Source organism: Bactrocera tryoni, chromosome 5, assembly GCF_016617805.1.
Source record: "Bactrocera tryoni isolate S06 chromosome 5, CSIRO_BtryS06_freeze2, whole genome shotgun sequence".
Taxonomy (NCBI): Eukaryota; Metazoa; Arthropoda; class Insecta; order Diptera; family Tephritidae; genus Bactrocera; species Bactrocera tryoni.
The window spans coordinates 74,733,569-74,757,745 of NC_052503.1; positions in this window are offsets into that span (position 1 = coordinate 74,733,569).

Sequence of the window (24,177 nt, forward strand, 5' to 3'; positions counted from 1 at the left end):
CGCCAACCAAAGTTTTCAACAGCTCCACTACGTTCCATCCCCATCCCAACAAGTCTCCGCCGCAATACCAATCGGTGCGCCGTGAATTATTCTTATTGCAGCTAATGGTGTTGTCATTGCCACTTCGTCAGCGCTGCCGACCAATTGACTGTGCCCCACCAGTAGTGGTGGCCGCGCGAACGATGTGGCAACAATTGGGGGAGGCGACGCGTTTATGCCGTCGCTGCCTAAGTTCCCGCACTTTTAATTGTTTCGGTAAAAAAACGTTATATTGGAAAACTTTCGTCATTAACGCGCACACATTACAAATCGATATTTATTTAGATTTCATTCGTTTAGAGCCCTCCAGCGTTGGCGGTTCGTTAACTAATTGGTGGCATTTATACGACAGCTTGGTGCTACAGTGGCTGTCGGGTTCATAAACATAGCACAAATATTTTTTACAATGCTGGCACAGGACTGTATAGGCTAGGTTGTTAAAAAATCTGTATTCTTTTTGGTACCAAGGACAGTAACTCCAACACATCTTCTTCTACGTTACTGGCTTAGGTACCGCTTACGCGGTTATAGTCGAGTTAACAACATCGCGCCAGTTATTACGAGTTGTCGAGGTACTAAGTGTAGCCAGGTCATTCACCACCTGATCTCTCCAACTCAGTGGAGGTCTGCCTATGCTACCACCAGCGGGTACTGGATCGAAAACTTTCAAAGCTGGAGTGTCTTCATCCATTCGGACGACATAACCTAGTCAGTGTAGACGGTATCTTTTGATTCGCAGCACTATGCCAATGTCGCCATAGTACTCGAACTGCTCATCGTTCCATCGACTGCGGTATTCGCCGTTGCCAATGCACAGAGAACCATAAATCTTCCCCAAAATCTTTCTCTCGAACACTGTTAAGGTCTACTCATCCGACGCAACGTCGTTCCTTATAATGAGTTTGATGTTTAATCGCGACATCTGTCGAGCAAAATGCAAAACAGTCGCTAGAAACTAAAAAAAGTTGCTTGCTTGACCAATTTTGCACAACTATCGCGGCACATTAAGAACTTACTTGCGGTATTGCCCTCATTTTATATTATATCAGGTTTTCTCATTACAAAATCCGACCCTTCGTTATAAACTCTAGCTTAAAGTTTGGAGCTTACGAGTAATTTAAATGTTCTAAGTTTTTGTATAGACTGGACCCTGGCTTTCCTGTTGTTGTATTTATTGTTATAGCGGCAGAAAATATTCCTGAAGTAAGTTCGAGGAATGTTGCCGAATTGACGGTCCTTGGCCGGATAATAATCCCCGTCTCTTCTGATTACTAATACTCGGCTGTCGTGGGAACGGCCTGGCCTTCCTAGTTTTCTTAGATTTAACATAAAGATTATTGATATGACTTCCATAAACTACTCTTCTATCCAAAAATAAGGAGAACCTTAAACGACTGTGGCTTTACAAGATATTTTGATGAAAATCGCTAAAAGAGCTCAAGTCTAGCACAAAAATCGAGTTTGAGAAGTGTACCGAGGATTGGAAGAAGCGCTGGCATCAATATAAAATATCGAATGAGGACTACTTTGAAGGCGACAATATTAATGTGGACGAAATTTCCCTATTTTTTTTGAGTTCAGTTAATTTTTTAGCGATTGATTTTCTGTTATAGTCCGCCTTTGGTAAAAACAAGGACTCCAAATTGTAATCAAGCTTGGCTGCGTTAAAGGCCGTAAACCTTCTTCAGTGCAGTTAAGTTCAAGGAATTGATATGTAAGACCCAGCTTATTGGATCGCTAATGAAAACATTGAAACACTCAGTCCTGCAGCGCCTTAATGAGGGTCTCACCACCACAGCACCACGCTTCAAATTCTCAGCATAAGTGAAGAGTCTTGCATATTCTTGACATTATGGAAAGTTTGTGCGTGACGTTTTTCTTATTTTTCTGAGCATTTTTTTTCAAATATTTCAAATTATTTCAACAAGTTTCTAAGTTTATGCCGTCAAGGCGGACACACAGAAGTTGCCGCCTAACTCTAGTCGGCCACCAACTTCAATATTACCTGGAATCGCTGCGACTTGCGTGCGACCTGGCGCGAAAGTTGACAAGCTCGCGTCTATGCGTCTTCTAACTCGTCGTCGTGGTAGTGAAAAGCCAAGCAGTCGGCAGCAGAGACAAGTGTACATATATACGTACGAGTATGTATGGTATGTGCGTGGTTTGCAGTGCAAGTTTTCTTGCTACCAAATTGGTTGGCACCGACGTCACAATAATTCATGCCTACATTGTTGCTATTGCTGTTATTGTTTTTGTTGTTGCGTGCACATTATTTTGCCACCGTTCAGCGCATATTTAATTAGCTTCTCTAGAAATCAATATTAATATTTCTGCTGTGCCATGGGAACTAGGCTGCGTGACAAGCCAAGCTAACAGACAGCGCTCGCTGCCTATATGGGCGCGCGAGCACATCGATAGTCTCCATTAAATGCTTAAATTAGGTTGGCATGAGAGCCTGCCTGACTGACTGGCGGCATTATGTATTTCCATTAGCGCCGCGGAAATTGGATTTGATTGTTGAATGTTGCAGAGCTTTTGAGTGGCTGTTGAGGAGAGGAAGTCAAAGTTTGAAGCGTCAAAGTTTTGCGCAACTGAAGGCGGGTTGTCAATTGGGGTTTACAAATTATTATTTTATGCGAAGTAAACTAATGTGCTTTATTTAGAATTGTAATTACGCTGTGTAGGTGGTTACCACAAACTTAACTTAACTACTTAAAACTACTTAAAAGCCAGCATGCATAATGGCGGTTTCTTGAGATTGCTGTTAAGGGTAGGGGGTTAAAAGCTTCAAGCTACATTTTTGAGTTCAAGCGTTTATGCTATAGACAGTTGTTTCCTATATTCTGTTGACTTAGCCTAGACAGTGATACTGCAGCATTTTCTGCCTGAAACTATGCGAAACTTACCTGAAAGGTTTCTCTGAGTTCATTATGGCTAGACAATTATTTCTTATGTTCTGACGACCTATGAAAAATTCTGCATTATTTTTGTTACTCAAAACTATGAAGAAGTTACCCAAAAGTTCTAACTTAAAGTGTATGCGGTCGCTGTGACTAGATTTTCTCTACGATATTCAGTTGTTCTTACTGTAGAGATAGTAGTTAGCTGGCTGAAAGAACATTTTTGAGACTATGCGCGAGAAGACTCATATTGTGGCAAATGTTTTTCTATGCAGAAGTTATCTAAAAGCTCTATTGTAGTTTCTGAGTTTGATTCAGTAGCTATATTTTCTCGAAAATATTTAGGTGTTGTCATAAAAATATATGGGGTGTCCCTGAGAGTTTCGAAAAATTCTGCTGTGATGATAGTCCGTAGCCGAAAATGTTTCCAAACTACTTTCGTTTAAGTTCTAACAACTATTTTGAATTTAAAAATAACTGTTTTTTCTTCTGAAACTGCTGTTTGAGTAGGTTTAGAGACAGAGGAAATAAAATTGGATGATATGTAACTCCAAACATTCTCGTGATGTGCACATAGAAAGAAAAAGGCAGTGAAAGAGCGAAAAAAGAATGGAAGATAAATAGCGAGAGGGAAAAAGAGGAAATTGGAGAGAGAGAGATATATATATAACGGGACAATGAGCTAGGGTATATGAGAGAGCGAGAGAAATAGTGTGGCTCTCTGGTTTAATGTTGTTTGAACAGATTTAGCGATAGAGGAAGTAAAATTGAATGAAGTACAACTCCAAACATGCTCGTCTTGTAAACATAAATACACAGGAAAAGAAAGCGAGAGAATGATCTAGAGAATTGGTGGATAGATAGCGAGAGAGAAAAATAGAGAACAGGAATGAGAGAGCGGGAGAAAGATCTTAAGTATGTGAAGGGGCGAGAGACAGAGAGAGAAATAGTGTTGCTTTCTCTGGTTTAAGATATATTGACCATAATAAATTAATTAGATGGGATAAATATCGATTCTCTGGATGTTTCTTATCTGGAACTCCATCAGGAGAGCTCTAAAAAAAACTTCACACTTAACACCTGCTTGTACTTAGCACCATTCTTTCAGCAAATACTTCGAAAAAACGCTACCTCAATCACATTGAGATCTACAGAATGCAAAGAGAGAGAGAAACCTATTGAAAGATTTAAAAAATGTGAGAGAGAAAGCGCGAGAGAGACATAGAGAATGAAGAGAGAGAAAGATAAAGCTTTAGAGAGATCTACAGAATGTGAAAGAGAAAAAGAGAAAAAGCGCGAGAGACATTGAGAATGAGAGACAGAGAAAGAGAAAGAGAAGAATAATACTGTTTCAGACTGGTTTAATATATGTATATTGACTAGAATAAATCAATAAATTTGGTTAAATATCTAATTTCTGGCTATTTCTTAACTGAAACTCCATCAAGAGAGTTTTTAAAAAGCTTTTTTAATCCTTTTTTCACTTTAAAAAAGCTTCTTTAATCTTTTTTCCACATTACACGTGCTTTTACTTAACACCATTATTTTAGCAAATACTCCGAAAAACCGTTACCTCAATCACATTGTTGCTGCACTTAGCGCCTACCGTGCGCTGAACACTTTAGGCCTTACCCTCGAAAGCCTATTTATTTAATCCTTCTTGCTTATGCCACTCAGGCATGAATCACCCAAATTTGACAGCATATTATTGTGGAAAGCAATCTGTTATTTTTCGGCTTTTTATCTCGCGCTCTGCTTTTGATGATACAATATGTAAATTCCAGGAAAGCACACCCCACAAAAGAAAAGAAAAAGACAAAATAGAAATGTGGAATGAAAGAAAAACTTGCAATTTCGAAGACAAATCACGACAGCTATGATTAGCATACGAAGCAGCAGACTGACAGGCGAGCAGATGCCCAGAAATCCGCGGCACTCAAAAAGGATATACCGCACATGCATTTGTGAGCACCCCACACACACACACACACACACACACATACTCACAACCGTATATGAATCGGCATTCGTACATGTCAATAAAGAGTCATACAATATCTGACTGCGGAGCGCTGCTTTCGCAAATGGCTTTGCCCATATCCACTTGTATGAGTGATTTGATTGAGGTGCGGAAATGTTAGATCGAAGCGCTGATATTACAAAATTGCGAAATACTCGTACCACACTGCGATTGCAGTGTAATAACGCACACACATTTGTATGGGTGAGTGCCCTTGCAAGTCAGATACTTCAATTACATACTTTGTTGTTGTGAGGAGGGCTTATGCGCAGCGCAGACAAATTCATATTCATGTGGGTGCCGCGTAGTTTGCATGATATGATTTGATTTTTGATTTGAAATCGGAATACTTTCAGCAGGAAAATGCTCGAGCTTGTGTTGTGTAGAATGCTTGTTTTATTTGCAAATGACAACTTTGTAGAAAAAAATCATAAATCTAAAATCGATTGCTTTAGAGCTTAACTGAATTTTCTGGTTTACGATTTCACACCCCCTTGCATCTCAATGAGAATTCCACCGCCATTTATAAATGATTGATACACTTGGCACACTCACTTCGACAGCTGATTAGATTTGCTACATGCGGTTGATTACCCTATTTGACTATGCAGAGTCGTAGGGGTACCAAAATCCTGAAATGTATTCTAGGCTTTGCATATCATCTCTTTAAAGAAACTGGTAATGCTTGGTATGCAAATTTCAAGAACTTCCCATTACTTTTGTGTCGATATAACGAAGTGTCTTGAAGGCACTCAAAGCGAAAGTGAAATAGTCTCAGTGCAATAGCTCTAACAAAAGCTCCAATGTTCAGTTAAGAGGTCGATCCTAACGCTGATCCGTTGTGGTACCTAAAACTCTTATATAATAAATCAAAAAAAGCAGAGAAAGAGGAAGACCACCACTTCGTTGAAAAGACCAAGTTGCTACACTTGGAATCTCCAATTGGCGCCAAACAAGCGAAAAGAAGAAGAATAGATCATAAGGCCCTTAAAAATCGGAACAGTACTTCGAACCTATCACAAATTTGTTGCGAAAGCCAATGCCAGTTTGCTCTATGTCTTGCGGTCTGAACTGCTGAGATTTTTCAACCTCAGTCCTACAAAAGCTGGAGAATGCGAATAAAGTACCTGAAAGTTTCCATCTAATCATCACTCCTCCAGCTTTGGCAACTAGCGTCCGATAAGATTTTTCGCCTTACCGCATGCCTATTTGACAGTGTGTAGGACGCACTTCTACGATTGCGACAATAAGAACTTTGTTGAAGGCAAGTAGTTCAGTAGATCTCCTGCGATCTATACCAGGCTAAAATGATCTCGTAGTCAAACAAGAACTGGTCGTCGAGCAGCTCCCGCTAAGCGCACGCGAGATCCATTGGTCCATGAAAATCCAACTCGGTCTCATTCCTTTGTGAGCGAGTTCAGTGTAATTCCGCTGACTAGCTTACTGGCTCTGCAATTGCCCACTATGGCCAGGCACCTAAATTTGTCTGAAGATGAAGTATCTCAATACAATTTCTAGTAAGCACAGACCCTCCTTGACTAGCTTAGAGCGCGCAGTTAGCGAGTTTAGCTCTAGTATTGTTTCTAAGATGTCGCTGTGAATACCCTCCTTCTTAAAACATACTGCACTACGTCTCTGGTCACCTTAAAAGCAACCACTGCCTGACAATACGGTGATCCGGTAGTCCAAAGCTAAACTTGACAGAGAACACCTTACAGAAGACTCGCTCTCCATCCTTCCCGACGGGCTTTGACCCATCCATGAAAAAGCTCAATGTGTCTTTTTTGCAGCAACTCCTCCCCTTCTACATATCCCTCGTCCATATGTAAGCAGAGAAAATGCCGCCACGAATAGCCTCTGCGCCGCAATGATCCAATTTTTCAGGAATGCAGTTGAAGAAGGAGAGAATTTCTAGGTGTCCTTGTTCGGACCTCTTAATATATCAGCTTCCCTGAGCCTTAGAACGCACTTGGCAGGTATACACCTGCTCGCAATGTCCACGGATGCTATGTCCGCAGTGCGCCGGAGTTGCCGAAGAGATACTCTGTTTGGACTCGTTCTTAGCAAGTGTATTCGAGTGAATTACTGCAGACTTATATCGTAAAAGGTTTGGTTTTGGAACTCATGCCCGTACTTGCGAATTCGCGGAGCGCTGCTGGGCTATGTAAATAGAGTCTCTTTACCCTTTATGATTAAATTCCATTTCTTTCATATTGATTTTGAGGAGGAGGTACCTCCTGTCCCTCCACATATTTTTACCTTCTTACCATGTAATTTCTTCTCTAATTTTTCTGATTGAAAATCTTCATCTCACCATTTTTTAGAGTCCATGAAATAAGGTTAAGGGTACCTGAAATTTTGTCATTGAGACTACATAAATTTTTGGACAGTGAAGCCATCCTCGCTTCGAGGCTTAAAAATCCTCGCTTTGTACTGTTCTTTCGACGGAAAGATACCGTGAAGCAGCAAGACGTCTTTTAGTTGAATCAAAAAAATATTTTTCCGAAGAAATCTGTCCCTCTTTAAACGTCTCCTTTCCACCTTTCATCCAGGGTTTCTGACAGATTCGGCATGACTAATCTGTATACAATGATTTCCCGAATGTGTCTACAATGGTAACGATTTAGTGTGGTGATATAATCCAGAAGCCCTGCAGCAACAATTGTAACCGTTTTAGCTTCACACTTGAATATTATAAGGGGTAACAATTAGGGAAAAGTTAGTAAATCAACTATTTACATATTCAGTTCGTGCATAGGTAAGAGTTTAGTTTGAATATATAACTTTCTCTTCATAAATGTACATTCACATATTTCCTCAAATTGCATTTCGTCGTCAATTAGCCTGCCACAAATCCCTCTTTCCACGGCAATGCTGCTAATTTAACTTTTTGTGCAACTTGATTACTTCAGCACAGCACAACTTTGCCGTAAACTCCAACACTAATTTTCATATTCACTATAAGTTCGAGTACCATACATCCCTGTCGTATGTGTGCCTATGTAAGCTGGCGTACGTGTGTATATTTGTAAGCCCCGCAACAGCACGTAAGTTGAAGCACTCCATTTGCTGAAGCCAATTTCCACAAACATTCCGCCATTTGACGGTGACAAATTTTATGTGATTTTTTGATTTGTGCCACATGCCGACCTGCTGTGACACACGATTGCACTGTACTGCCTTTTCCAAGTACAATCCTGTAGGTCGATTATTGTAGTTATGAGATTCAGTGCGCGCTTGTTTGAGAACTACTCCCAAGAAGAGTAGCAGCTGGTTTTATGGGAATATAAATTTATGCAGTATTGTTTGGTTGAGACGATGAACATTTGCTATCTTATGTGCCCCGAGCAGGTAAACAGTTTCCCGGGCCCAGGTCCAATTTATTCAAAGCAACTAGTTCAAAAGAATAAATCAATGGTTCTGTGATCGACAGTTCCAATGGCGAAATCTATATATTATCGGACGGATCAAGCTATGAAATAGGAGCAGAAGCAGGCTATAGTAGTCCATACAGAGATGTAGCTTCAAACTAAGTGATTACAATTCGCTCTATTAGATCGAAGTCCTGGGCATAACAGAAGGTGTCAATTCTGCGCTAACCAGCAAGTCCATAAACCGTCGCGTGGACAGCCAAGCAGCAATCAAGGCTATCCATAACGCCAATACTAAGCCTCACAGCGTTAGGTTATGCAAGCAGGCCATAACTAGGCTCTCAGTCGGTAACTCAGTTAATATTCACTGGATGTTTAGTCATATAGGAATAAAAGCAACAGAACAACAGGGAGCACAATGCCGCTAAAATGCCTGACACCATTCAGCACCTTCAAGGCTTGTTTGAAGCAATGGGCTCTCGAGGAACATCTCTGGTTTGGAACACTAGCAACACAGGAAAAACCATAAAGTTATTGTGGGCTAGTGTTGATGGTGGACAGCCCAGAAAACTTCTATTTCTAAGCATTAGTTACTTAGGCATATTGTAGGGGTCACAACAGGGCACCTACTATATTCTTAAGATACCGCCTACGGAAATCTGCAAAAGGGGATTCGACTGAATGCAGAGCATGCGTGGAGTGTGATGAGACGCTGGAACATTATCTATGCGAATGCCCAGTCTTCAGCCGGGTGAGACCCGCATTTTTCGATGGTTTGACACCGCCGAAATAACACTTTTCCTAGGCGTACAGTTAGATGGCTTCGATGACACTCAATCCGTGCTTTACCTATCGAGTAATGATTCGATAACTGCTACAAAATAAGCGCAACAACAACACAATGGGCCTACAAGTATTTGCATCCGCCTGCGGTTTGGAGCTCATGTGCGTCGCTTTTCAACCAAACCAAGAAACTAACTAGTTCTGCTCTAGTTCGTGGCAAACTAGTTACTAATGCACATCAATGCAAACCAGAACTGCTTCGCTAAGTCCACAGGGGTTCAAATGAATTAATGTCTCTCCGCGGAAACAAGTAAACATTTCCATGCTTGTATTGTTTCATTTGTACGCCACCGCAACAGCTTCAGCTCTCCTTTTAGGGACTTCTACAGCTAACGCAGAACCGTGAGACTTATTGCCTAGCGTTATTTCGCTTCAGGTATTTATGTAAGTAAGATCCTTTATAAGTTTATTTGCCCCCATTTTCGCTCGTGTGTTCTCCATTTTGGGTTTGGGGGTGCGCGAGCGCTTGTCGGTAATTGCGGCAATGCAGTGGCACGTACCATAAGCTTATACCAACACTTATACACGCCAGTCGTGTGAGCAAAATTATTTGCAATAACTGCGGTAACAAGCGAAACCATAACAAAAACAACAACAAAAGCAAAAATGAGAAAACTGAAAGCAACAACAACAACATTAAGAGCAGGAACAACAACAACAACAATAACAGTAACAGTAAAACCAAAAATAGTAACAGTAAAGGCAACAAAAACAACAACAACAACGGTAAAGACAACAACAGCAACGGTAAAGGCAACAACAACCGTTAAAACAGCAACAACAACAGTTAAGGTAACAACAAAAACAACATCGGTAAAAGCAGAAATAATAACAGTAAATACAAAAACAACAACAACCACAAATATAGTAACAGTGATAGCAACAACAACAACAACCACAAAAATAGTAACAGTAAAAGCAAAAACAACAACAATAAAACCAACAACAAAATACACCAACGGTAAAAACAGAAATAGTAACAGTAAAAGCAACAACAACAACAACAACGGTGAAAAGCAAAAACAATGGTTGTGTTAGCAACTAACGCTAAGCTTATGGCAAATGTGAAATTCACAACATGCGCGTCACGTCGCCAAAAGTTTTGTCAAATGCGCACCGCAGCGGTGGAATCAAGCGAAATGCCAAATGCAAAAGGCTTATAAATCTGCTGCCACCCGCTTGTGCCACTTGAAGCGCACTAACGGATTTTGCTGCCAAACTGGCTGAAGCTGAAAACCTATTAGGATAAAAGGTAATGTCGAACAGTGGCACGCGGCATGATGCGCGCATGTTGCATGTCGCAAGGATTTCGATTGCCATTCAACTGCTTGCCACCGCTGCAGTCAGAACCGCCGCAATCCTGCCCTGCCACTACGCCATCTATCTTACGCTACGCGGCACACACACACACACATCTACCTGCTGTGTTGCCAGTGTTTATTTGCGTCTGTGTGTGTGCTAATGCCTGTGCCGCTCTGTCGCGCCCTGTGCCTTGTATTGCGTTGCGCGCAAATCCCAAATGTGTACTGGTTTATTTTGTAGAGTTTTGCCGCAGTTTCGACAGTGACAGTGGCAGCAACAACAACAACCTGCACCATGTACATTAGCGGCGTATGTTGCCTGAATAATAGTTGGGTACATTTTTGTGCGCTCAATCGTTGTTGCCGCCGATTGTTGCACGTTCGCTCGTATGGCAAACGTACATTTGGTGTTAGAATAAATTTGCCTAAGCCGCAAATGTTTGCGCAAACAGTTTAGCATAAATCAATGCTACACACAAGGCAGCGCCAGCCGGTCGCTTGGGGGCAATGCGGAGCCGGAGCGCTGTGTTGTTGGTGCGCGTGTTTGCAATTTGGAAAATTCTTATTTCAATTGTCAGCTTTGCGGTGCAAAATATTGATAGCGCACTTTAGTCTCAGATAAATACAATTTGTTGTTTGTTGTTTTTGGAAGACAATTTGATTATTGCACATATTAGGATTTTGAATTTATGGGGAAGCATGTGTTTGCCAGCTGTTTCCAACGCATAATCTGCACATATCTCACATTACGCTTTGATTAGCTTTTGTATTTTCGCATATTTTCAACGCTGATGACCTAAGCTTCTATACTGAATTGCAGCGTAAGCCTGGATTCTTCAGAAGAAACGAGAATTTTACAAGTTTTAAGTTGCTGTCCACAAACTGGATACTTATAAAAGTTTGGAGGACCTTTTCCTAACTACAACGATTGTGAAGAGATTCCCTACTATTTTAAAGAAAACAAAAACACAGAAAGTTTTAATTTAAAAGGGAATGTTTATTACCATTCGAAAGAATATTCTTTGGCATTTTTTGAAGGTTATTCCTTTCAAATGTTGGCCGCGGTTACGTCTCAGATGATCTATCTGTTGAGTCCAATTTTCAATGACTCATTCGAGCATTTCACAGCGGGCTAGTCCGACTTTACATATCGCCAAAGAAAAAAGTCTAACGATCTTGGTGGCCAATTGGCCGACCCCAAAACGTGATATTATCTGCTCACGGAAGTGAATGCTATAGACCTTTGATTGGTGCGTTGTGTGGGAAGTGACGCCGTCTTGTTTGTTTACATACTCATTGAGCAAGAAGTGGGCCTCAACGCTGAACAAAATTAGATACCTGTGGAGGGCGACTGAAAGTTTTGAGGACCTTTTCCTTACTACGACGAATGTTATACAAAATCTTTTAAGTGCTATGATTGGATCTAGATTTAGTTCGAACGGTGATCTTGCTTCATTTTGGTACTCTAGGTTGGATAGCGAAGGCCAGAGAAAATTCGAAATTTCACTTTTCCATTGTTAATGTATCCTTAACTAGTACCTAGTACTTGCCTCATTTCGGTACAGTGCCTTGTTATAGTACCTGTAAGACTGGAAATACTATTCTTGGACAAAGCTTCACATTCATCTAAATATGCTCTTAATGAGCAACTCATCTGCTTTTTCGTTACCGAAAATGTTCCTGTGGCCGAGAAGCCAAATTAAGGACAAGTAGAGTTGACTTGCCGGTGAGCTTAAAGCCCTCCCTCAATTTTTAACTATACTGTAATTTACAAGTGGCGTCGACAAGGTCAGCAGTGCCGATTGGCTATCCGTCTGCATCGTCCTGTGTTATTTAATATTCACCACAAGTCCTCTTTATACCTAGTTCTTCCGCTTGAAAAATGCTGACTTTGTTTGGTAGTCAGATAGAGCGAGCGATTTTGAGATAATCGCAATACAGTTCTTTGCGGACTCGTCATTATAGACAGAGGATGTATCGTTCTCTCTTACTAAATCTTTTCTCCATTCACATTTAGCGCATATCTTCACTCAGAAGCAGCTATTCAAATCTAACCTTGGGAGAATATAGTCCGACTTGGTAATGTTTAGTTGGTTCATTTTTCCTATTCAAACCTCCTAATTCCTGTATTCTTATAGCAGAGCTGGCTGCTACTTTCGGTGTAATAACGTCTATGTGTAGCTGATGCAGGCGTATATTAAGCGCATCACTTGGACATGACTTAATGGCTCTGGTGTTTCTTTAATGCTGGTCACCAAACCTGTGCTGCGTATTTTATTATTGGCCAATTAACTATGTTCGGGTTAAGGCCACAGTACCTGTTAAGTATTCTTTTGATTATCTGAGGGAATTTTATTTTTAGACAGCTTGATAGACTAAGAAATTTCTATTAATATTTAGAATTCCAAATGGATTGCTATTAAATGAGCTCACTTAAGTGAAATATTTCTTAATTTAGAAATCAATTTTTCATAAAAAAATATAAAAAATTATTATATCTTATCGATTTGACCGCCAGCGTAAGTCAATACACAGTCGCTGAGTTCATTGATCTGCCGTAGGTAAGGTGTTGCATTTGCCGCCAGCTGTCAATGATATCGGTCAATGATTTGCAAGTCATAATTTTTTAAACAAATATCAGACAACTGATTAAATACGGTACATTAACGACTCTTTGCGACTGATACAGTTATGCGACAGCGGAATTGTGGCTTCATAGCAGTTTTTGCGAGTGTCAGCCAAAAGTGCAGTGAACTGGAAGTGAAGAAATAGACAAATAGAAAACATGAAAATAAACACAAACACATATTCATATATGTACATACATATATGTACATATGTATATCTTCAACTAAAATGCAAAATAACGTAATATCACTTTCAAAAGTTCACAGCCGAAAGAGAAACGATTTAATATAAACTAAATTTGAGTTTTGGTTACAAAATGGTTATATATAGGTTATTTATTAGTTATATATTGGTTATATATAGGTTATACGTCTGACAGCGGATGCTGAAAATTTTACGATATTTAATTTTTAATATGATTGAAAAACGGTATAATAAAAACTAAATTTGAGTTTTGGTTATAAAATGGCTATATATAGGTTATTTATTAGTGATATATTGGTTATATATAGGTTATACGTCTGACAGCGGATGCTGAACATTTTACGATATTTAGTTTTTAATATGATTGAAAAACGATATAATAGAAACTAAATTTGAGTTTTGGTTATATATTGGTAATATATAGGTTATATCTGACAGCGGATGCTGAACATTTTACGATATTTAATTTTTAATATGATTGAAAAACGATATAATAAAAACTAAATTTGAGTTTTGGTTATATATTGGTAATATATAGGTTATATCTGACAGCGGATGCTGAACATTTTACGATATTTAGTTTTTAATATGATTGAGAAACGATATAATGAAACTAAATTTGAGTTTTGGTTATAAAATGGTTATATCTGACAGCGGATGCTGAAAATTTTACGCTACATGCATATGTGTATGTAATATGATATTTTGATGATTGGTGGTTTTGCAATTTAGATGGCGAATATACATATGTATATATGTATATAACATTAACAAATATTAAACGTTCATAAATGTGCATAATTTGCAAGCATTATAGCTTTAGTTTTAGAGTCGGTCATAACCTCTAATTGCATTTGCATATAAATTGCTCATTTATATTTTGTGCAAAAAACAAATACAAATGCACATAAACACGTAGTTGCAATTAAAATCGATTAGATAATATTTGCTTTATTTTAGCCGTGTATGTGTGTGTGCGTATTATAGCCATTAAAGGCATCTAAAACCGATTGTTGTCATGTCATTGAACTCCCGAATTCGTTTTTATGCATTATTGCCTGCGCTTACAACTGCATAATCAATAATTGATTACTCTTGTGTTTATGTGTTAGTAGTAATATATGTATGTGCTTACCGTTCTGTGTATATTAGTCTATTTTTGTTGCAGTGGCACGAGCTCGGCTGCCGTTGGTATTTACACTGATTTTATTGACACGGCGCAGCAAATTAAGTGAAATTAAATATTTACAATAACCAAGCTTGTTTTTAGGTTAGTATGCAAATTGATGATTACAGATTTTAGTACACTAGGGCAAACAATAATTTCTGGATTAATGCAGTAAACATTTTAATTATATTTTATGAACAGAAACATTTTTTTTAAACTAAATGCTAACATAATCGGAATGATAAAGAATTTGATTTTGAGCAGTCTCTTTGTATGTCAGCTATATGCTATAGTGCTTCGCTCCGAAGATCGAAGATTGTTCCATTGCTTTAAGCAATGATTCGAGTAAAATTTTGTAAAGAAATCTTTTCAACTATAAAAGTTTTCCATACAAAGGCTTGATTCCGACCGTTCAGTTTGTATGACAACTATATGCTATAGTGCTTCGATCTGAACGAGTTCTTCAGATATTATTCCGTTGCTTTAAGCAATAAATCGAGCCAAATTATGTAAATATATCTCTTCAAATAAAAAAGTTTTTCATACAATGACTTGATTTTGATCGTTCAGTTTGTATGGCAGCTATATACTATAGTGATCCGATTTAACAAATTTATTTGGACGTTATAAGATTGCTTTAGAAAATTTTCTGTGTCAAATTTGGTGAAGATATCTCTTCAAATAAAAAAGTTTTCCATACCACGACTTGAGTTGGATAGTTCAGTACATATGACAGCTTATACTCTATCAATGTTATAACTAATCTTATCTCCTAACTAATCTCTTTAGAAATATGGCGTGTCTTTTGAGAGAAATTTGCGTGAATACACCCCTTGCGATAATTGAAAAGTTTTGTTTTTGACGCTGAGTTCCAATAAGCTATTTCTTGACCAATGTTCTCTCGAAGAAGTTTACTGCTGTGGTTAGTTTCTTGGTTTCTCGTATACAAAGTGATACAACTTGGACTTAGCACCGCCATAAAAGTGTGTTGTTGTTATTGCAGCAGCCAAAAACATTTTCTAAAGCAATTTGTTGGTTGTTGCGAAGTATCAAATCCGTGAAGAATACACTACGGCCTGTGATCTATTCTGACCACTCCTGATATCACAACACTTCCTTTAATCTAGTCAAAATAAATAGGTAGTAAAAGCACTGGGTTAGTGGTTGCGATGTGTTTTCTCAGTGGTCTCAGTAGTCTGACTCCTTTTTCTTGCGATTCGCCTGTCATGAAGAAATATATGCGCCGGTGTCTCTGCTCTTTGGACACAGAAGTGTCACAGATTCGAAATGCAATTCCCTATTCTGTGCAGTTAACACCTTGTATAAAATCCCAGAAGCTGCCTTATTTGTTTTTGGAGTGTACTATTAGTTTCTTAAACCGTTTGGAATTGAACTCCTCCGAAAACCAGATTGCTTGCGGAAATTCTGTCGAAATCCAGGCATTTGTTGCTAGTATGAAGCTCGTAAAGACCCACCGTAAATTCCTATCGGAATGGTTGCAGCAGCTTCTTTCTCCGTGGGATCGGCAAGCTCATTACCATTGTGTCTTAATGCTCAGGGATCGCTGTTAGAAAGATGTTATTTTCTGTGTTAACCCTGTTAAGTATTTTTATGCACTGCAGTATTATTGTCGATTTGATTTCAGTGGACAAGATGGTCTGAAGTGAAGCTTGTCAGTACCTGAGAATGACGATTTGTTCCACGTGATAGTTTTTCTTTAGAACAATCTCTACGCCTCTAGAAATATCATAGACCTCAGGCTGAAAAATGCTTCCAGACCCTCACATGGCACTCACGTGGTTCGTGGTACATAATTGTATAAAAATCTGGGTTTGTCCCGATCGTTTATACTCGGCTGTCGTGCGAACGAGCCAGTAATTTTACTAGTTACCACAGCTTCTTTCCCCAGAAGAGTGGCTAGCGATAAAAGTGATTTCATTGATGCTTCTATGATGAGAAGTTCATAGAACTCAGCTTGTGAAGAATAGCTTGACTGTCCATGAGAATAACAATTCGTTCTCCATGATATTTTCCTCACCTGGAAAAATGCTTCATAGTCCGCCAATGGGCACTGACAGTTTGGTACGTGGTCCTTGTTCGTATTAAAATCAGGGTTTGTTTCGGCGCCATAGACTTGGCTGTTATGAGAACAAGCCCAACAGTTCATTGAAATAGTAATTTGTTAAGACAAACGCGAGTCCAAAAAATGAGCTAGAAAAAGGTAAGAGTAAAAGCGTCCGAAGCCTTCGAGATTTGTGGAGGGTTCTCTAATAACGTGTAGCGGTCTGGCAAAGCCTTTGAAGCATAGTTTAAGCTTGAACAATAGTACCCTGTAAAGCAGTGGAATGGACATTTGTTGCTCGGGCATAATTCTGAAACCGTCTTGATTATGTTGACCCATCCATTTTGTAAACGAATACTAAGCTTCCACTCCTTCTGTCGGCAATTTCTGTTTAGAGCGCTTATGTTTGTAGGTTAGGAATTTGGGAACAAATTTATCTGTACGTACTGGTATAGTGCTTATCGGTATGTATGGTGAGGTTAGGTTAGGTAATGAGCCTCGCATAGACCTATTTTTGTCCTTTTCGTTAACAGATGGCGTGAACATTCGCGGAAAAAAATAATATTTAATTTACTAGCAAAAATGTTTTGAAAATTCTTAAATTCAAATTTTGAAATTTCTCTATCGAATAAATGAATATACAAATAACAAATAAAATTTACATATTCCACGAAGTTTGGTACAAGTTTGCTTCAAGTGTCCAAATTTAAATTATGTTTGCTAAACATTTAAATATAACTAAAAAGCAAACCTCCAAGCCATGGCTGATTCCTTCGAGGGAAATGCCACATTTCATAAATTCATAAATTCAAGTTGCTTTTGATGCAGAGACACGTTCGCAGAGGCCGCCAAGTACAACGACGTTGTTGGGCCCAACTAAGCAAATTTCCAAAGCGAGCGAGCGCGGCGTAGACGCCACACGGCGCAGCAAGTGTTGTAAGTAAATACGTGACGGCACAAAAGGTAGTCACTTCCCTATTGGCTTCGTATGCTTGGTTGTGTGTGTATAGAATGCGTTGCGTCGCAAGTGGATACCAGCTAATTGGATTTCACGCGAATTCCTCCGCTTGTTTATCACGCTGTAGCGTGCCACAAGAGAGCGCGAATACTCGAAGGTGTTGAACGCTTTGATTGTTGCTATGTGGACGGCTGTCAAAAAGAAAGCGGCGTTAGGCGGAAAAGAACGCAAATAAATACACTTCATTATCAGCGCTAGAATATACTCGAGCAGGCAGTAGGTGTCTTGCAAGTGGCGCACATTAATGCAGTGACACGCTGGAGCGCGCCTCTTGGGCAAAACTATTGCTATTTTGCGGCTGGCAATGATAAGGAAATAGACAGCTAGGCGTTTTTAGGCGCTGCAGGTCTAAAGCATGTACATTTATTTGCCTTTTTGTGTGCTAACGGTTCTTATATGCACAGCTACTTGCTTGCAGGCAGTTTTTTGCCTTCTTTGGGATGAAAAATTATTAAAAAATATTAGAAAAGTTAAAAAAATAATTTTAATTATTAAAAAAATTAATTCATTTAATAATTATTAAAAAATATTTGAAAAATTATTCAAAAATATCTTAAAAACTTTGCAAAAATATTAAAAATTTTGAAGAATTATTAAAAATATTTTAAAAATTATTAAAAATATTTGGAATATTATTAAAAAATATTTTGAAAAATTATTAAAAAATATTTGAAAAATTATTAAAAATATATGAAAATTATTAAAAATATTTGAAGAATTATTAAAAAATATTTGGAAAGTTATTCAAAAATATTTGAAAATTATTAAAAAATATTTGAAAAATTATTATAAAAATGTTTAAAAAATATTAGAAAGATTATTCAAAAATATATTAAAAATATTTGAAAAATATTAAAAAATATTTGAAAAATATTAAAAAATATTTGAAGAATTATTAAATAATAATTGAAAAATTATTTTAAAAATTATTAAAAAATATTTGGAATATTATTAAAAAATATTTTGAAAAATTATTAAAAAATATTTGAAAAATTATTAAAAGATATTTTAAAAATTATTAATAACTATTTAAAAATTATTAAATAATGTTTGAAAAATTATTAAAAAATATTTGAAAATTATTAAAAAATATTTGAAAAATTATTAAAAACTATTTGAAAAATTATTAAATAATATTTTAAAATTATTCAAAAATGTTTGAAAAATTATTCAAAAATATTTGAAAAATTATTCAAAAATGTTTAAAAAATGTTTAAAAAAATATTTTGATAAATTATTAAAAAGTATTTGAAAAATTATTTAAAAATATTTGAAAAATTATTAAAAAATACATGAAAATTATTAAAATTTTCTTTGAAAAATTACTAAAAAATGTTTGAAAAATATTAAAAAAATATTTGAAAATTATTAAAAAATATGTGAAAATTATTAAAAAAATATATTAAAAATTGTTATAAAATGTTTGAAAAATTATTAAAAAATATTTGGAAAATTATTAAAAAAATGTTTAGAAAATATTTGAGAAGTTATAAAAAAATATTTTGAAAAATTATTAAAAAATGTTTGAAAAATTATTAGAAAATATTTGAAAATTATTAAAAAATATTTGAAAAATTATTAAAAAATATTTGAAAAATTATGCAAAAATATTTGAAAAATTATTCAAAAATGTTTGAAATTTATTCAAATTATTGAAAAGTGTTTGAAAAATTATTAAAAAATATTTGCAAAATTATTAAAAAAATGTTTAAAAAATATTTGAGAAGGTATAAAAAAGTATTTTTAAAAATTATTAAAAAATATTTGAAAAATTATTCAAAAATATTTGAAAAATTGTTAAAAACTATTTGAATAATTATTAAAAAATGTTTGAAAAATTATTCAAAGATGTATGAAAAATTATTGTAAAATATGTCAAACTCAACTCAGCAAACTTGTCTGGTTTTCTTTGCCTAATATTTGTATATGCAACACTTTATTTGCTCCTTTAGTAGTTTTGTTTAATTAAAGCTTGTTGCTTATATTTAGTATATTTTGCTTATAAATAAAATATTTGCCTTGAGGTCACCACATGCTATCACAATTTAATATTAATTAATTTTGTCTTGCACAACATGTGTTAGCCGGAAGCCCAAATCTCATCAATCAATGGCAAACGTACACACAGTCACCTACAAGTATTTGCTCTCTAACTGTGTGCTTGCGGTTTTATTGGTCACCATTGACAATGCCTTTGATGCCGCAACCGCAATTGTGCACTGACAGTTCTGTCACTGTGGTTGTCGAACAAAAGTGAAATATATCAAAGGTCACAGTGCACAGCTTGAAAAATATTCACTGGAAATAATTAAATGTTTCTTTGGTGATAGTAAATATTAAGGAAATTGGTTCGAATAATATTATATGAATCATGTATTACTAAAGCTATATATAGACACGCAATTATCTGTTATATAAAGCGTTATGTATACATTCTATAAATATATAATAACATTAATAGTATAGCTAGTATTTTTCTGCTCTTTACAGGTAACTGAAAAGTGTTGTACACGGCGTATAAGTAACCTTTTCAAGTGTTGTGTGTAAATTATTATTATTAGTTTTTTGTGCATACGAGTATAGTGTATAGTGTTGAGTGAAATCGACTGCTGCCGCACGTCTTCAACAGTGGAGAGTTTTTGGAAATCATATTTGGTAAGTCTACAAAGTTTTAAAAAAAATATATATATTTTTTTCAAATGAAAATTTTTTAGCGATATTTTATAATACTGCATTTGTATATTACCATTTTCAAAAAAAAAATAATTACAACAAACTTTTGTAGATATTTTTTCATTCCTTACGTATATGAAAACATATTTGAGAGATTTTAAATATCTCTTAAGACTTCGGTGGAATATATTTTCATATGTCTCAGATCCTTACTACTCTGTTAGAATTGTATGAAGGGATTTTTCACAAATTATTAAAAAACTTTTATAGATATTTTTCATTCCTTACGTATATGAAAACATATTTGAGAGATTTCAATTTTTTTTTTGTTAAACTTCGGAGGAATACATTTTGATCTAACATTCTCCTCAGATCAGTACTACTCCATTAGAATGGTATGAAGGGAATTTTCACACTACAGGTTTTTATAGCCTTAACAGAATAAAACGTAGCAGACTGTAAAGAGTATATACATACAAGATATGGCTTAAGTGATCAGCGTGACGAGCTGCATCTATTTAACCGTCTATCTGTGAAATTGACTGAAATTTTGCATCAGTCTTACCACGTAAACCAACGCTACAATCTCCGTAGAAATGGTTGAGATCGGAGAACCATAGCATGTAGCTGCCATACAAACTTAACCACCAAATTTAAGTTCTTCTATGAGAAACAATTTTAATTTTCAAGATATGGTCATTAAATTCGGCACAGATTATTATCTAAGACAGTGCTAAAGTATGTGAAGAAATTACTTAGATCGAACTACTATAACATATAGCTGCCATACAAACTGAACGCTTCAAATCTAGTCGGTGTATGGAAAAATCCCTTATTTTACTAGATATCTACATAAATTTTAACACATATATATATCTAAGAAAACACTACATTATTCCACGAAATGTTCCAGATCGGTCAACTATGTCATATAGCTGCCATACAAACTGGGTGATCAAAATCAAGTCCATGTACGAAAAACTTTTTTATTTCACAAGTTATCTTCACAATATTTTATACAGATTATTTTCCAAGGCAACACTGGCATACCTGAAGAAATTTTTCTGATCGGAGCACTATGTCATATACATAGCTGTCTTACAAATAGCAGGTTTTAAGCACATACGGCAACCATACGTTATGCCATTTCCTCAAAAAATAGCCAAAAAAATAACCGGACAATACTTCTCTCTCCATTTGCCATTCTTATCTGCACACCTATGAGTAACTGCACTTTCATAATTACTGTTTTCTTGTGTGCAACACCAACAAATTACAGTTACATAACACCACAAAAGCGAAATGCGCTTACACAGGCATTTACTTAAATCACCATTCTGATTGAAAGCACCGCCTGCCGCATGCCGCATGCAATATGTGCCACATAACACATGCAACATGCAACAGTATAACATTGTAAACAAAATAGCCTGCAGCGTCCTTCATTAAAAGTATTGTGTACACAGGAGAAAAACACACTAAAACAACTGCATGCAGGCAAAAACCTAAAAACAACAAGAAACAGGCGTAAAAATATACACAAAAACACCAAAAACAAAAAAACTAGTCATGAATAACAATTAAAATTAGTCCTTGCTGCAAAATTGCAGGTTTGGCCAGGCGAGCCATAAGCTTATGGCGGAAGTTGTACAAAAAATAGAAAAAAACAAAAAATGCGGTTACAATAACAAAAACAACAAAAATAATGTAATAATAAAGCGCATCATAACTTTTAGTTTGGCATATTTTGAAATTTTGTTTATGGTCTTACTGCGTTGCAATGGCTCAGTCATAAAAACCGTTATATAGTATGTACTTATATAGCTGTGTGTGTTTGTTTTCGTCTGTGCGGTGGTGAATATGGTGCAACTATGGTTTTTATGTTGGTGGCAAAAGTAAATTAAAAGTTATGCGAATGTTGCATGTGCAGCTTTTTTGCGCTCAGACAGCACAGGTATGCCCACAAACACACACGCACACAGGATGTATGTACATGAAGTGTACATGTGTTGGTTTGAAAAAAGTTTAAATTACTATTAAATGACTTTTAGGCTTTTGCTCGCCATCATTTGCAGTTCCAAACTATTATTGCTTGTAACTGTAAATTAAATTTAAATAACAAATTCATTGAAACGCTAAAGATATGCATGAAACAATGCAACAGATTTGTGGCGAAAAGTTGGTCCTGCTTTGAGCTCTCGTCATGCGAAAGGTAGCGAGCGAATTTGTAAGCGAAATTGCTTTAAAATTATCAAGTTAAAAACAGAATAATAATTTATAGAATTTTATTTCATATATTGGTTGTCAAAAAAGTCTTGCGGTATTTTCGCTAGTTGGCGCTGAAAGCGCGTAGTTCTAGTTTTATTCGTCGCATCGGGTCATGCTATACCTTTTTGGAAAGCTCATTTCACGCGCTAACACGTGTTTGATTGATTGTCGTTTCTTTTAAGTCGTTTGTGAGTTTTAGCGTCGCAAACATGGAGCAAAATAAAGAGAAAATACGGCATATTTTACAGTACTACTGCGATAAAGGCAAAAATGCATCTCAAGCCGCCAATAAAATTTGTGCAGTTTATGGACCGATACAGTTTCCATTTCCACCGCACAATGATGGTTTCAACGTTTTCATTCTGGTGTAGAGGTGAAGATGCGCCACGCTCCGGAATTGCGATAAAATCGCTGAATTGGTCGAAAGAGACCGGCATAGTAGCAGCCGTAGCATCGGTCAAGAGCTGGGCATGAGTCATCAAAAATTCATTTCAATTTCAATAAAAAAAAATTCAATGACAATACCGCAAGACTTTTTTGACAACCCATTATTAAGCACTCTTTAGCTTGTTTATGATTTTTAAATTTTTTAAAGTAGTTGATGTACCTGATTGGGCTGGTTCAGTTTGAATGGCAGCTATATGAAATTGAAGTTCGATCAATAAAATATTTAGGGAGATTGCAACTCAGAAATTAATTCTTAGAAAATTTCGTTAAGATATCTCGTCAAATAAAAACGTTTTCCATACAACAGCTGGATTGTGATCGGTCAGTTTTTATGACAGCCATAAGCTATAGTAAAATAATACGAATAAAACTTAATAATATAATTCTTGCAAAATTTCGTTAAGATATCTCGTCGAATAAAAAAGTTTTCCATACAAGTATTTGCTTTTGAGCACTCAGTTTGTTCGGCAGCTATATGTTAAAGAGGTGCTATCTGAACGATTCGTTTGGAAATTGTGGCGATACTTAGGAAAATACTACGTGCCAGATTTCAATAATATATTTCCTAAAATAAAAATGTTACCATGCAAGAACTTGATTTTTATTTGTCAGTGTTCCAATAAAGCGGTTTCCGACAAGTAGACAGCTACTTGACGAGAAAATTATGTTTGCAAAATTTCTGGCCGATATCTCAAAAACTGAGGTCTTGTTCGGACATATAGTACTGACGGCATTCTTCATAATTTAGATCTCTGCATCGTGGAAACTTCTCATCATAACAGATCCTTCTCGGCTTACAAACCTGTGAGGGATTTGTGGGTAGGACGAAAACATGCGAGAAGAACTGCATTAAGCACCTTCACTCATGGATCGAAGTTTAGAGAGAGGGTATGAGTGGAGTCTTCTGTCAGGAGCTCTCTATTAACTCTAGTTTCAGGCAACAGCCCACCTCAGCGTCTTCCGAGCGGAGGTAGCAGCCGTCAAGATAGCAGTAGATGTACAGCTACAAAGTCCAGCTTTCTTCAGAAATATGTGCATTCACTCTGATTGACGATACTCGCTTTGAGCTCTCTGACTGTGCGTTCAAAACTAGTTAGGAAGTGCTTGACCGCTTTAGCAATAACTTCAAGCTTCTTGCATATTAGACTTGTATGGGTGTCCGGTCACAGCCGAATCGCCGGAAACTGCACAGTCGATGAGCTCGCTGGGGCGGGTAGCGTTTCTTCAATTTTATC